This window comes from Herpailurus yagouaroundi, unplaced genomic scaffold, assembly GCF_014898765.1.
Source record: "Herpailurus yagouaroundi ecotype Mexico unplaced genomic scaffold, PumYag 222, whole genome shotgun sequence".
NCBI classification, from domain to species: domain Eukaryota; kingdom Metazoa; phylum Chordata; class Mammalia; order Carnivora; family Felidae; genus Herpailurus; species Herpailurus yagouaroundi.
Window position 1 is genome coordinate 13495924 of NW_024412453.1, and position 14036 is coordinate 13509959.

General features: G+C 45.3%; 1 protein-coding gene across 26 annotated transcripts in view; it reads right to left on the reverse strand.

Moving 5' to 3' along the window:
• RBFOX1 (RNA binding fox-1 homolog 1) overlaps positions 1–14036 on the reverse strand; it is a 2071930-nt gene that overhangs the window by 138738 nt on the left and 1919156 nt on the right. The window lies entirely within an intron of this gene.

The window sequence follows — 14036 nt, forward strand, 5'->3', positions numbered from 1 at the left end:
TGGGGGGCAGGAAAGGCAATGAGCTCATTAACAACGAAATATGCAGCGGGTAGAAGGAGAGCGCCAGGAAGAAAAATAAAGCAAGGGGATGGGTGGTTGGTGTGGAGGTATTGGGGGAGTTTTAATAATTAGGCAGAGAAAACCTCATCGCTGAAGCTAGGAGAGGGTGTATCCCTTAATCAAAGGTGTCCAAAATCTTAAAACATCGCCTACCTAATTGTTGAAGAGTGTGAAGATAAAATATTAGCAAATGTAATAAAACATTTGGAAAGGTTGTTTGGTGCCCTGCAGTCTAAGTAAGCATCTGATTGACTTAATTTATTATTAAGGCTTTAACTTCTCGTTTTTTGATTGTGCAACTCTACCGTGTCCGTTACAGCTGACCCCGTGTGGCTAGTTAAATCTGAATGAATTAAGATTAAATAAGATGTAAAATGCAGCTTTTCATTGACATTAGCCACATTTCAAGTACTCGATAGCCACATGGGGCTAGTGGTTTCCATGTCGGACGGTGCAGGTTTAAAGCATCTCCAGCACAGCAAGACATTCTGTGGACCATGTTGGTGTAGATAAGGTTACATTATTAGCATAACTCGTTACTCTGCTTCCCGTTCTTGCCAAAATGAGTCTGCACAACATGATATTACATCAGCACCTGGATATGGGTAGGAACCAGGAGAAAAGTCACGGTAACATTTGGTATCCTGATAGCCATGACGGGTATGGGTACTCTTGGTTCTAGAGATGCTTCTAGAAACTTTCTCTGCAATTAGCATCTCTTGCCTCTGGGTGGCAGTGGATGCCATTCACATCAGTCAGTTGCTTCTCCAAAACCATGATGGAAAACCTATGTGGAAGCCCATCAAATTGATGAGCAAGGAACCAGCCTCACCTACTTATAAACAGTTTAGAAGCATATTAACTGGGATGAAACTATCAATGCAGTCAGCCCGGTGTAAAATAATAAAGACACAGAGAAGGAAACAATTTCACAAAGTGAAATATGTATTTTTATATATTAAAAAATATGTATGTTTATTTTATATACATAAGTGTTTTATATATGCCATACATATACATTTTGATATATGTTTATCAAAATAGATATATAATATATATAATATATGTATTATATTATATATATTATATATATATCAAAATAACATGGGCATAATTTGTGACTGTCTTGTCAGTACGTATGTTTATTGGCAGACTTCATTTCCATTCTCCTTACTGATACATCCTGAATGGCATTCTGATGCTTTAAAAAAACTTTCATTATTATATTTTTAGTGGGGGGAGGGGCAGAAGGGGAGGAAGAGAGAATCCCAAGCAGGTTCCACTCCCAAAGTGGAGCCCAACTCAGGGCTGATGCCATGACTGTGAGATAGTGACCTGAGCCGAAATCAAGAGTCGGATGCTTAATCCACTGAGCCGCCCAGGCGCCCCCCTGAATTGCATTCTGAAAGCAAGACCTTCCCAGGGGCCGGCAGAAGACTGTTCCAAGCTGGTTTGGTATCTAAGGCCCCCCTGGATGACTTCTTCAACCTTGAAGTGCTATGTCATGTCAACAACAACAATGCACTTGGTCATTCTGTCTATGCTGTTGGAGTGAATAGGCAGGGGGATGGTGATAGTCCTCTAACCTGGAAAACAAGTATTAATAATAATGCACACCTTCTAAGGCTCTGCAGGGACTGACTGCAATCGCATATGCCAACCTGGCAGAGTTCCTGTCACATGGCATATGGTCAGTAACTGGAAAGCAATGAATGTTTTCGAGTTATGGAGATTGTTTTTTTTTAATGTCAAAACGAGGAGTGAAAAACCCTCTCTCAGGTAAAGGAAAGGTTCTCATGGCTCCTTATACATGTTTTTACTGAGCAACTACTAGACACTGGATCTGTAAGTCAGGCCTCCAAACGCATTCAGTTTCCAGTTCAGAGGAAGAGAAAGAGGGTAGAAAAAGACAGTTGCAAGGCTGGGATCACAGGGAATCATAGAGGGCTGCGTAAACTTGAATCAGGGACACGCTGCAGGGCTGGATGCCTGAAGAGGCTTGCCAGTTCTGGGGGGTTATGTTTTGAGTGGGAGGTGTCTAACAGAACAGACGAAGGGGGCGGATGCTGTACCCGCAGTGTGCAAAGCACATGCAAAGACGCAAAGGTGAAATCATGTTCTGGATTCGGGGGCTTCCGCGTGTGATCGCTGGTCAGTGCAGGTCATGTGAAGGAAGGATGGAACGATACACTGTGGGGGTAGTGGCGGTTGGGTTACGAATGGCCCTATGCGTAGAGCAAGAGTATATATTGCATCATAAAAACTGTGACGAGCCACCTATGATCATCGCGGGGCATAATGTGATCAGCACAGGACGCCAGAGCTGAGCTACGGCCGACAAAAGATACATGCAGGTTGAATGGCTGGCTGCATCACTGACTGAACAGCGGAAGGGATTACAAGTGTATCAATAAAGTAACGAGTGAAGGAGCAAACTGTCCGCTTGGCACCTTCAAGGGGGTCAAAACGCAGTCTTATAACAGTGAGGCCCAAACAGAGCACGAATGTTTGCTCTGCTGGTAATAGGAGGTTTGGTTACACAACAAAGCCAGCGACATGTCCTTGAACCACATGGTTGGGGTCTTAGTACTCTAACCTAAGAAGCTCTGTCAGCACAAGCAGCTGCTGAGACCCTGAACCTGCAGCTCTAGATTCTTTCCTCTGGAAAGAAGTTGCTGTTCAAATGCAAATTAAAACAAATTCCTTCTCATCCCAAGAAAGAAACTTAGATTTGGATTTGTACAGAACGGCTGGATGTTTCAGCTTAATAAACCTAATTAGGAATTACAGAGATTATGATTAAACATATTAAATGATTAATAGCATTATGCCGCTCATGTGAAAATTAAAATTAATCATCTTTAGTCAAACAGGACTTTGGAGAAATCTTTGCGTTGTTCCCTTTGATAAAAAACATACAACGCTCAATTAATCATTTTGTAGTGCGGGCATGTATACAAATGCTCATCAATTGTTATGTCGGGATACCTGTGTATTAAAGGTAATTTTTAAAGATAACATGTAAAATGGAAAACAAAGCAACAGTGTTTCAGGTATCGTGAGGGAAGAGGATGACATCAGGATCCAGAGGCCGAGAAAGACAAACGGATCTGTGAGCTCCAGCACGCCTGCTTACGTGTTGGGACGTAACACAAGTGGGCCAAACGAGACCGGGGCTGTGCAAAATGGCTACTCCGGAACCCGGGGCACGGTCGGGCTGAGGCCTTCCAGAGTGGTCCTCACCGACTCTCAAGGTGAGTAGGTCAGGATGAGGGCCTTCTTCCCCTTCCTTTCTCCTGGGAACTTTCATGGAAAACATACTCAGGACAAGCCTGAGTTTGAGGTCGTTGTAGTCTCCTAGGAAATTACCACAAATGTGGTGGCTGAAAGCAACAGCAATGTACTCCCTCACGGTTGTAGGGGCCAGACATCTACAGTGAGGGTGCTCTCAGGACCTCACTCCCTCGGGAGGCTCTGCGGGAAGGCCCATCTCTACCTCTTCCAGCTTCTGGTGGCCTCTTGGCTTGGAGTTGCCTTTCCCCAGTCTGTCTCTGTGTTCATACGGCCTTCTTCCCTCTGTGTGTCTGAGACTCACATCTCTGTCTGCCTTTTTCTTCTTTATAAGGACATTAGGCACTGGGTTTAAGGCTCACCCTAGATCTTGGCTTGGGATCCTTAACTTAATTACATCTGCAAGGACCCTTTGTCCAAATAAGGCCACGTTCATGGGTTTACAGGGGTCAGGACATGGACATATCTTTTGAAGGCCACACTCAACCCACTACAACCCTTTATTAAACAAGAAAACAAACTGGAAGCACGAGTAGGATGGGTAGCTATAGTCAAGGAGGAGTTTCATTTTCTACCACTTAAGGTGGCCTGAGGTTCTCCAAAGGGTTGGCCCCACACCAGGTCCAGAAGAATAGAGAATGTCTCTGCCTGAGCTGTCCCAGGCTCCCATCTGTCACCGTGGGAACTTTAATGAGTTCCCTAAATAGAGGAGACTGCAATCTTCCCTTTGCCAGCCTGGGCGCCCTGACTGAGACGCACTCCACCAGCCTCCTGAGAGGCAGCCGATACTCCGAAAACAAGGACAGGCCCGCCAGTTCCCTGAGCCTAGTGCTGTACTTCACACAGATGGCTAAAGCGGTCACGGCATCCCTGAGAAGGTCGGTGAGGCTTACGGCGAACGCCCAGAGTGAAACTTCTACCGACAAAAATAAAATAACGTAGAAATTCTAAGAAGGTTGCGCAGGGAACTGCACATCTAGAACGTGTATTCCCCAAAGTCAGGGGCTCCCTGCTAGGGAGCTACATCCCCTGAGGCTGGTGCCTGGCAAGGCTTCCTTGGAATTAATTGCTCGAAGAAGAACTCTTGATTTATCCCTGATTTTTTTTTCCTAAGTATCATTTTAGCTCTAAGTGGGACGCAGCTGAACTGGAAAGATACCTCATAACCATGTTTCGGAGATCAGAAGATAGAACATAAAGACCAAGCAAATTACTGCTGATCTGCTCGCTCAGAGATGAGAGGAATTTGAGAAAACAAAGGATGTTCGAGGCATTAGGAGAACAGCCAGGGCACTTGCCCTCTCTGAACCCTCTAGCCCAGGCCCTCATCCTGGGCTGTGATATTCAGTATGGCCTGGCCCTGACCCCCTTGCTTCTTGAGGCTCCCCAGTCCTTGCTCACTGGCCACCTTGTTCCTCCTTCCGCCCACTCGGCAAGCTCCCTCCTCAGGCTTCACACCGGTTATTCCTCTGCCTGGAGAACTCTCTCCCCAGATGCCTATGTGGCCGGCTTGCCCCCTCTTGCCCATCGGCTGTCTGCCCAGACATGACCCGTCTGAGAAATCTTCACCTGCCCGTTACCAAAGTACGTATCACTTGTTCCTTTTAGGTTACGTGCTTCTGTTATTTTCTGCTGTGCCTGTCTTCTCCACCAGAACGCCAAGTCCACGAGAACAGAGACTGGGGAGTTTCCATGCACTGTTCTGCCCTACACCTACAGCAGTTTCTCTACCAGAAATGGTGATGTGGGGGCTGCTTAGCTCTTTGACCTGGGGCTGTCCTGTGCACCATAAGATGTTCGTTCAGCAGCATCCCTGGCCTCCATCCTCTAGACGACAGTGGGACAGCTGGAACTATCTTCAGGGGTTCAGGTGCTCCCTGTGGGGGGCGGAACTGTACGGACTGAAACCACTGATCTGGAGCACACGGTAAGTTCTCAGCAAGGGCCTGTGGCGTCAATGGACAGGTCTGGCTTTGGTATCAGCGAGCGGCACAAATGCTAACTTCACATCTCTCACTCTTAGTTGTGGATGCGTAAAATCATAAATGCACATCTCTCCTGGACCCTTCAGACTGGGATAATGTAATCCAAGTCTTGCAAACAGTTAAGTCCCATGAACAAACAGGGAATGCATATCATTACTATTATTAACAGGGTTAAAACCAACGGGGTTTGTTCTTTTCTCGGGCGTGTGGATACGGACGACCCTGAGATGCAGAGGCCCCATCACGCAGGGGAGGCTGCAGGACCCCACACGAGTGGAAAGTCCATTAACCCTAAGAGGTGTGTTTCCAGGCAGCCATTGGCAGAGGTTCGAAAATAAGCTCATTAGGATGGCAAAATCCAGCTTCTGCTCTGGCCCAGTTCGAGAGCCCTATTAGGAGTCAGGATGTGTGCCGCAGAATTTTTCCTAATAAACAAACTCCCCAGATATCGGCGCAGGTTATAAATGTTAAGAAAACACCACCAGCACTTTAATCTCCCGAAGATCACTTAGTGCTTCCGCAAAGACCTTAATAAAGAACCGCGGGGCTCCCTCTGCTATAATCGTTCCTAATTCAATGAATAGCTCTGAGCAACCCAAGGCTAATCCTGGTGAAATTGGATTTTGATATCGACCAATCCGGGGATGACTGTTGGAGAGAATCCGCATAGTTTTTGTATGTGCCTTTCAGATTGTGGCCCCGCCCCGTGGGCTCAGCTCGGAGCCCATGAGGCACTGCTGAGCTCACCTGTGTGCTATCTCCCGGGGGTGACCAAGTACCTAGTGGTAACGCAGGCCGAGGACATTTGTAGCTGGGCATCCCTGAGCTAAACTCCAGTTCTGTCACATAGGAGCCGAGCTCCTTAAACCCTTCTGGGCCTGTCTCCTCAGATTCAAGAAAGGATAAAAGGTTCCACCACCACCTATGTGGAGGCAACATAGGTGACCATCACAAGGGCGGATGAGTAAGATGTGGTGAAGCTGTCAGCAGAAATCAGAACTCGGAGAGAAATCAGAGACTTTGAAGCACAGGGCTGAGTGCCTGTAGTAGGGGTGTTCACCCTAAGAAAACAAGAACTGTACCGAATTATATTTTGCCACCCCAAAATACGCCTCTTTGGCACAAGGGTTATTTTGGGACAATTATTTTTGAGAAACAGCAGACACAGGAGAAGCTCCAAAAACAGTAGAAAATACCCTTTTGTAAGAGACATTCACATTTATAAGGAAATTCTCCATTTATAGGGGTGTCTTCCTCTCAGGAGGCACCAGGAAGAGAAAGTAACTAAATCTCTAGAAACTCTCTTCAAAGGATAAGTCAAGGACCTAAATCTGCATAACCACCTCACCCTTATTTACTGTGCTTTTCCTAATAACCTCCCCATCGCTGGCTCCCCTGGCCTCCCAACATCTTTTGTCTTCAGCTGGAGATGATGTTTAAGCTGGTGGCTGGGGCCATGCCAGGGAGTTACTTGGTTTTCTTGGGTAGGTACCCTGTCTACAGAAGGTAGACATGTTATTAAATTCCTGTTTGTCTCTTTTACCACAGGGTGCTTCAACCAAGAACCTAGAAGAATACAAAGAAAATTATTTTCTTCCCCTGCACGATGGAAATTAAAAACTCATGCACTCATCACATAAGACTAGATACGGTTCAGGGACAGTGATCACACACTTCAGAGCAGCCATTCAACAAAATAAAATAGGAGTCACATACAAAATCTTAAAGTTTCTAGAAGCCACGTGTCTAAACAGGAAAAAGAAATATGTGGAATTAACTTTAAGGATATATTTATCTTAATCCAATTTACCGAAACTATTATTTCAGCGTGTAATTAATGTAAATGATATTTTACATTCTTGTTTTTCTGAGTCTCTGAGATGTTCAAATAATTTGTACTACAGCTCATCATCTCAATATGGACACTGCATTTTCGTTAGAAATGCCTCATCTGTATTTAGACTTTGAAAAATTGGCAGTTGAATAGCCAAGATTTTCAAAACACACCTAAAAGGCTTTTAATAATGGAATCAAGTGTCAGTGTCTAAATTTTAATTACAGTTGAGCCTAATTAAAAATTCAGTTCCTCAGTCATACCAGCCATGGCTCAACAGATACCTCCAGCTGGCAGAATAATGCCCCCTTCGAAATATTAATATCCTAATCCCTGAATACAGAGTTCACAGACTCCCCGAAGGGTGCACAGATATCCACGGATCCCTGGATAAGGACCAGTGCTGTGCGAGGGCATTCCACTCTCCCCTGAGTTGAGACATCTGATGCTGAATACTACCAATGCCTGATTGCTTATGAGCCTAGTGTGGAATCAGCTAATGAATGGGTCGGGTAATGGGATGGGTACTAAATATAAAACTGTGCTGAGGTCCTACTGTGACCCTGGCATCTTGCTAGGCACTTTTCATACCTTATCCCACTGATCACCGTAACAGTTTGAAAAACTGAAGCTCAGAGAGGTTAGGTTACCTGTCCAAAATTACACAGCTAGGAGATGGCAGAGCCAGGATGGAACCTATGATATCTAAGTCCACTTGCTGGACTCCATATTCCAGACCCCAATGGCTTGTCAAGGCCAAGAGGAAGGTGCTATGGAAAGTCTAAAGACATGATGGCTCAGAGCCTGGAGCCTGCTTCCGATTCTGTGTCTCCCTCTCCCTCTGCCCCTCCCCCGTTCATGCTCTGTCTCTCTCTGTCCCAAAAATAAATAAAAAACATTGAAAAAAAAAATCAAGTGGGGCGCCTGGGTGGCGCAGTCTGTTGGGCGTCCGACTTCAGCCAGGTCACGATCTCGCGGTCCGTGAGTTCGAGCCCCGCGTCAGGCTCTGGGCTGATGGCTCAGAGCTTGGAGAGTGTTTCCGATTCTGTGTCTCCCTCTCTCTCTGCCCCTCCCCCGTTCATGCTCTGTCTCTCTCTGTCCCAAAAATAAATAAACGTTGAAAAAAATTTTTTTTAAATAAAAAAGAAAAAAAAAATTAAGAAAGTCTAAAGACAGCCCAGCCCCAGAGGGCAACTGCTAAGCACTTGCATAGAGGAGTGAAGATTCGCTGGAGGTCTAACTGCCTGAGCTCTCTGTCTGGGCTCGAACCAGAGTGATGAGCTCTGCGAACAGGGCTCTATCTCAACCAGTTGGCCAAAATCAAACCAAACCAGGCGGCTTCAGATGCCTCCTCTGAGCCCCTAGAGTCCTGTGCTCCCCTCTGGTGAGCTCTTATCGACCATGTATGTTCCTTATTATCAGATTACTAACCTGTCTGTGCTACTAGAACATGAACATCCCAAAGACAAACACTACACTGAATCATTTTTGAAGCCCTTTACTGTGCCAGCAAATATTTATTGTGTCATTCCAGAACACCTCTTGGGGCCCAGCTTCTTTTGTCTCCATGAGCATCCCCAATTCTGCCATGAGGGTGTCAAAACCCAGCACCCAAGCCAGGATGCTAACGAGCACAACTCCCCCCCCGCGTACAACCTAATGAATATCCAGCATCCCCCCTATCCTGCGGGCTTCCTCCCCTCCATGCCCAAAGTGCTTTACAGTGATAAATAAAAAGTGTCCTTTTGAATAGCCAGCTGCTTCTTCCTCCTCCACCAATCAAGTTATTTCTCAGAGAGAAAAGCTTGTGAGTGTCTTCGAGGCATTATTTGATTAAGTTGACAATATTATGTGAGCGATGGTTGAGTACCCACTGCGATGTACTTTGGACCAAATTGATTTGTGTAACAAACACTTGCTCTGTCTCTTCTTACAGGCTGAATAGTGGTCTTGATTTAGCCAGTAATGCTGGGCACCGAGTGAATTTACAGGGTCCACAGTCCCTCTCTCTCAATCTGGACAGAATAGCAAAAGAAAGGCTGGAGTGGCATAATTCAATACATTGTACTATAAGCTCAGAAAATGGTATCACAGAGCTCTGCAATATACCTATTTGATTTGATTTGTAAACCTGATAAAAAAGCAATCGAGAAAAGTTCAGGGGGAAAATATATATGTTCTAAGCAAAAAATGTAACGATATTGAATGTGTACAAAGAGCCAAAGTCCTGGATGGGGAGGGGGAGAAAATCATGCATACTAAATCAACTTCATACCCTGCGTTAGACAATACTGCACATTCTCCATTTAAAACGAAGCAAGATTGTGCGAAGTTATTTTCCATTAAAAATAATAATAATGGTAAGCCCAGGGAATGTGAATTAAAACCCACGTCTCGGGTTTTCTCACAATCCTACTTCAAAACGGGGCTCGTGCAGATTCACTCAGCTTCCTGATTTTTCATTTTAGCTCTGTAGGCAAACAAATAAGTTAATCACACAGCTTTGGATGTAGTTAATGCCTCCTTCCTAGCTCGGCAGGGCGGATTCCACAGCCAGGTGACACAGATTTAAGAAACTCATCACATTTCCCTCAACCCGAATAAATTCAATGCTTTGCTGGAATGATGAAATTCTTCAGAAAGCAGAAGCCCTGCGGGACACAGAAGGGCTGACTCCAAATTCTCTTGCTCTTTTTTTTTTTTCACCCTTTGAAAGTATAGGATGAGCATTCAAGGGGCCAAGTGTTTAACACCTCAGTAAAGGTGATGGGCTGCATAGGTGTCTGTATAAGTACACTCGAGCTGCTGTAACAAAACCCCATGGACCAGGTGGCTTCAACCACAGTCATTTACTTCTCCTGGTTCTGGAGGTTGGGAAGTCCAAGATCAAGGCGTCAGCATATTTGGCTGCTGGTGAGGTCTCTCTTGCTGGCTTATAATCTCCCTATGTCCTCTCCTGGTGGAGGGAGAATGCTGTCTCTCTCTTCTTCTTCCTATAAGGACAGATTCCCACAGGAGGACCCTGCCCTCATGACTTCATCTAACCCTAATTACTTCCCAAAGTCCACACCTCCAAATACCATCACGTGGGGGCTTAAGGCTTCAGCATAAAGGGGAGGGGACACAATTCAGTCTACAGTAGTGTCATTAAAGCAGAGCCTGCGAATACCTGGGAATGTGACATGTTTTGTCCTGGGGAGAGAAAGGAGTTTCAGTGGGCTTGAAACCAGCTGTTTTCTCATCCAGTCATTCAAAATAGATTTATTGAGCACCTACTACATATATATATGTATGTATGTACGTGTGTGTGTGTATGTGTGTGTATATATATATATATACACACACATACACACACACACACACACACACATATGTATGTATGTATCAGTCCCTGGGGATAGAGCAGGTGGGTTTGGGAGCGGTGTCTAATTCTCAGTGGACAGGAGTCAAGACTCCAGAAAGAGGTCTTTCTTTCCCTCTCCATGTTCAAAGTTTCAGTTTTTAGTTCCAGAAACAAGGAATTGAAAATAACTACCACTACTAATAACAATAACAATAAACATTTGTAGACTCTGGAATGAGTGATCTGGGGTTGAATTCTAGCTTTACCACTTCCTAGCTGTGTGACTTTGAACAAGTTACTTAACCTCTCTGGGCCTTGTTTCCTTGATCTAGAAAATAGAAATATTATTAGCATTGCCCCAGGTGAGTCAATATATCTAAGTGCCCTTCCTGGCCCTTAAGTATGATGATGATTAACATCTAGAATAGTGCTTGACATCTGATAGCCATTTAATAAACATTGGTCACATGATTAGCACTCTGCTAAGCTCTTTGCATACATTGTATTTCATTGCATCACCTGAGGACTCAGAAAAGAAGATTCTATCATTTGTCCCCATTTTATGATAAAAGAATGGCTGTTCAGAGGGGCTAAGAGCTGCTTCAAGATGCTCAGTCAGTACCTGGCAGGCGGTGTGGGAGAATGGTTGAGAGCCCAGGCACCACACTTCCCGAGTCAAATCCCTTAATGACATCTAAAGACGATGCAACAGCTTTCTGGCCACGTGGTTATTAAAAACTCAGACCAGGGGCACCTGGGGAGCTCAGTCCGTTAAGCGTCTGACTCTTGATTTCAACTCAGGTCGTGCTCTCACGGTTCATGACATTAAGCCCTGCATTGGGCTCCGCACTGACAGTGTGAACTGCTCGGGATTCTCTCTCTCTCTCCCTCTCTCTCTGCCCCTCCCCTGCTCATGCTTTCTCCCTCTCTCTCTCAAAATAAATGAATACACTTAAAAAATACCTCAGGCCAATCCAATGTAAAGCTTCCAAAGTCAGTAGCATTCAAATTCTCTTCCTATTACTCCAGACCCATGTCCTCATAGACCTGTGTCATGATGGACCTGCCTCGGGCAGGGGACATTTCCTGCTTCCTTGCCCCTACTATCCAGCACTTGGCTCTGTCTGCTAGGGGGAGCTGCCTCTGGGATCTTCTTCCTCATTCTCCTCTTAGGTCTTTCTCTTTTGGAGTTGGGGTTTGGGGGAAGAGACTGAGGGGGCAGAGGGCACCCAATGAAACAAGATCCCTCTTGGTGATCAGTAGCAAATGCCTGTCTCTGCTCTCTCTCTCATTCTGCTGGAGCTCGTGGGCCACTGGAGGCTTCTGTGGGTGTGGGGGAGCCTGAGGTATAGGTATGCTTGGGTTGCTTGGGGGTGGTGAATTGCCAATCCTTCACCCTCCATTGCTGCAGAAGGTAATGTATCGTCAAGGTCGGCCGGCAAGCTGCCCACTCTCCTTTCAGAGGGGGGGGGGTCCCTCTGTCAGCACTGGTTTTCTGAGCATCCTGAAAAACTCCTTCCCTGTCCTCTGACCTCTAGGCTCTCCCAAGAGCCAGGGCAGATGGCAGGTGTCCTAACACATTCTCCATGACAGTTCTCTCCCGTCCTGTCATTTGGGAGTATGCCAGGGAGCCTCCACGGTAATAAATCCCCAGATAAGAAGCAGGCACAAGTCTCTATGTTAATGACATCACTGCACCCAACTAATTTAAGGAACACGTCAAGTTCTCCCCAGAACTCCGCACTGCCTTCTGCTTTGATGGCATCATCAGGACGAGTCTTCTATTTCTCCAGCTCAGTGAGCATCCACCGGAAGGAGCTGGCAAACTCCCCTTCGTGCTGGCAGCCCGCTCTCCCTCCCCAGGAGTGACTCTCTTGAAGCTCTACCCTCACCCCAGCCATAGCCTCCTGGTTTTCGTAAACCCATCCCACTCAGAAATCAAGGCCAATTTAAATATCGATTTAAAAAGGAAAAATGTTGATACCTTACACTGAATCCTCAAATCCACCCAGCTCAAAGATGTCCCCTCCCAACGTATTATGCAAGATTTAATTTAACCAAATGGCAAATCTATACATTATGCAAATTTTCCAGACCTAAGAAAATTGCTGAACGGTTGCAGAAACTCGGTGATGAATTTAAGATGGAACTGATCTCAGCTAAAATCCCAGGATTTTCCTTACTAATTACTTCTTTCTTTGTATAAATGCTTTGAACAAAGAGACAAGCACTGTGAGGGGTTTGCTCTGGTTGTACTGGGGTTTCTCCAGTATACCCGGAGACATGTATACATATCATTCTTCGGAATATTGATATGTCTATTCTCCTACATTTGACAGTCAAAGAATCCTGTCACATAAAGTACACAATTTCTGAAAACTGACATGATTCGGATTACTTCTGAGTTCCAGATTCTATTCATCAGTGGGCTAATTTTTCCTGCACTGGTGGGTGGGGAGGAGTGTAAATATATTCTAAGAGATGGAAATACTAAGAAATATACTCTGAAAATAGAAATGACTTCAACTCCTCTCCAGTTTGCTCTTTACCTAGACAGCACATTTTTTTTTCTTAAAAATGCTATATGGAAAATAGTGTGACTTTGTGGGCCATACTGTCTCTGTCGCATGGGAAAATGTTGTTTAGGCAGTATCTAAACAAATGAACAGGTCATGTTCCAATAAAATTTTATTTACCAAAAAAAAAAAAAAAAAAAAAAAGGCAGTGGGCCATAGTTGGGCATGATGGATGATGGTCAGTACTCTGGTCTACACTGTTTGATGGTCAGTACTCTGGTCTACACTGTTCTATTTGGCTGGCATTTAAAGAGCTCCCGCCTGTATAAAGGACATTTGTTAGAAGTGAGGCTTAAAGCATGAAGAAGACATATCCAGAGGCTGTGGGATCTCCTGGTATGGCAGGGGACAAAAATAAGGCATGACACAATTGAAGCACAATGGGTGAGTTCTCTTACTGAAGGACCTTCGGAAACATAATTCAACAAGAGGGGAATATGGAAAACTTCTTGGACAGTCTTATTCATCTTGGCAATTGTGTATTAGCGGGGCTCACAGGTCTAAAAGTCCAACTCTTAAAATGAAGAAAGAGAAATATCTAACCAGTCCTGGGCTCTTTCTCATCTAATTGTGTCATTCAAGGCTCCAATAAGGAGAGGTAAGACTTGGAAGTGGTCAGATATGGATGATAGCCATGACGGTGGGTGACATCCTGTCAGAGTGTCCCTTTCTTCACCTGTGGGAGAGGAACAACAATGCAGCTCCCTTTCGGATCCCAGAGAAACAGAGGGGATTCTGCCCCAGAAAGTGCTTTGGCCACTTCAAAGTGCTGTGTATCTGGAGTCCATCATTTCCATTTTTCTTGGTTATGCTACTTAAAAAGCAAGGTTTGGGGCGCCTGGGTGGCGCAGCCGGTTAAGCATCTGACTTCAGCCAGGTCACGATCTCGCGGTCCGTGAGTTCGAGCCCCGCGTCAGGCTCTGGGCTGATGGCTCAGAGCCTGGAGC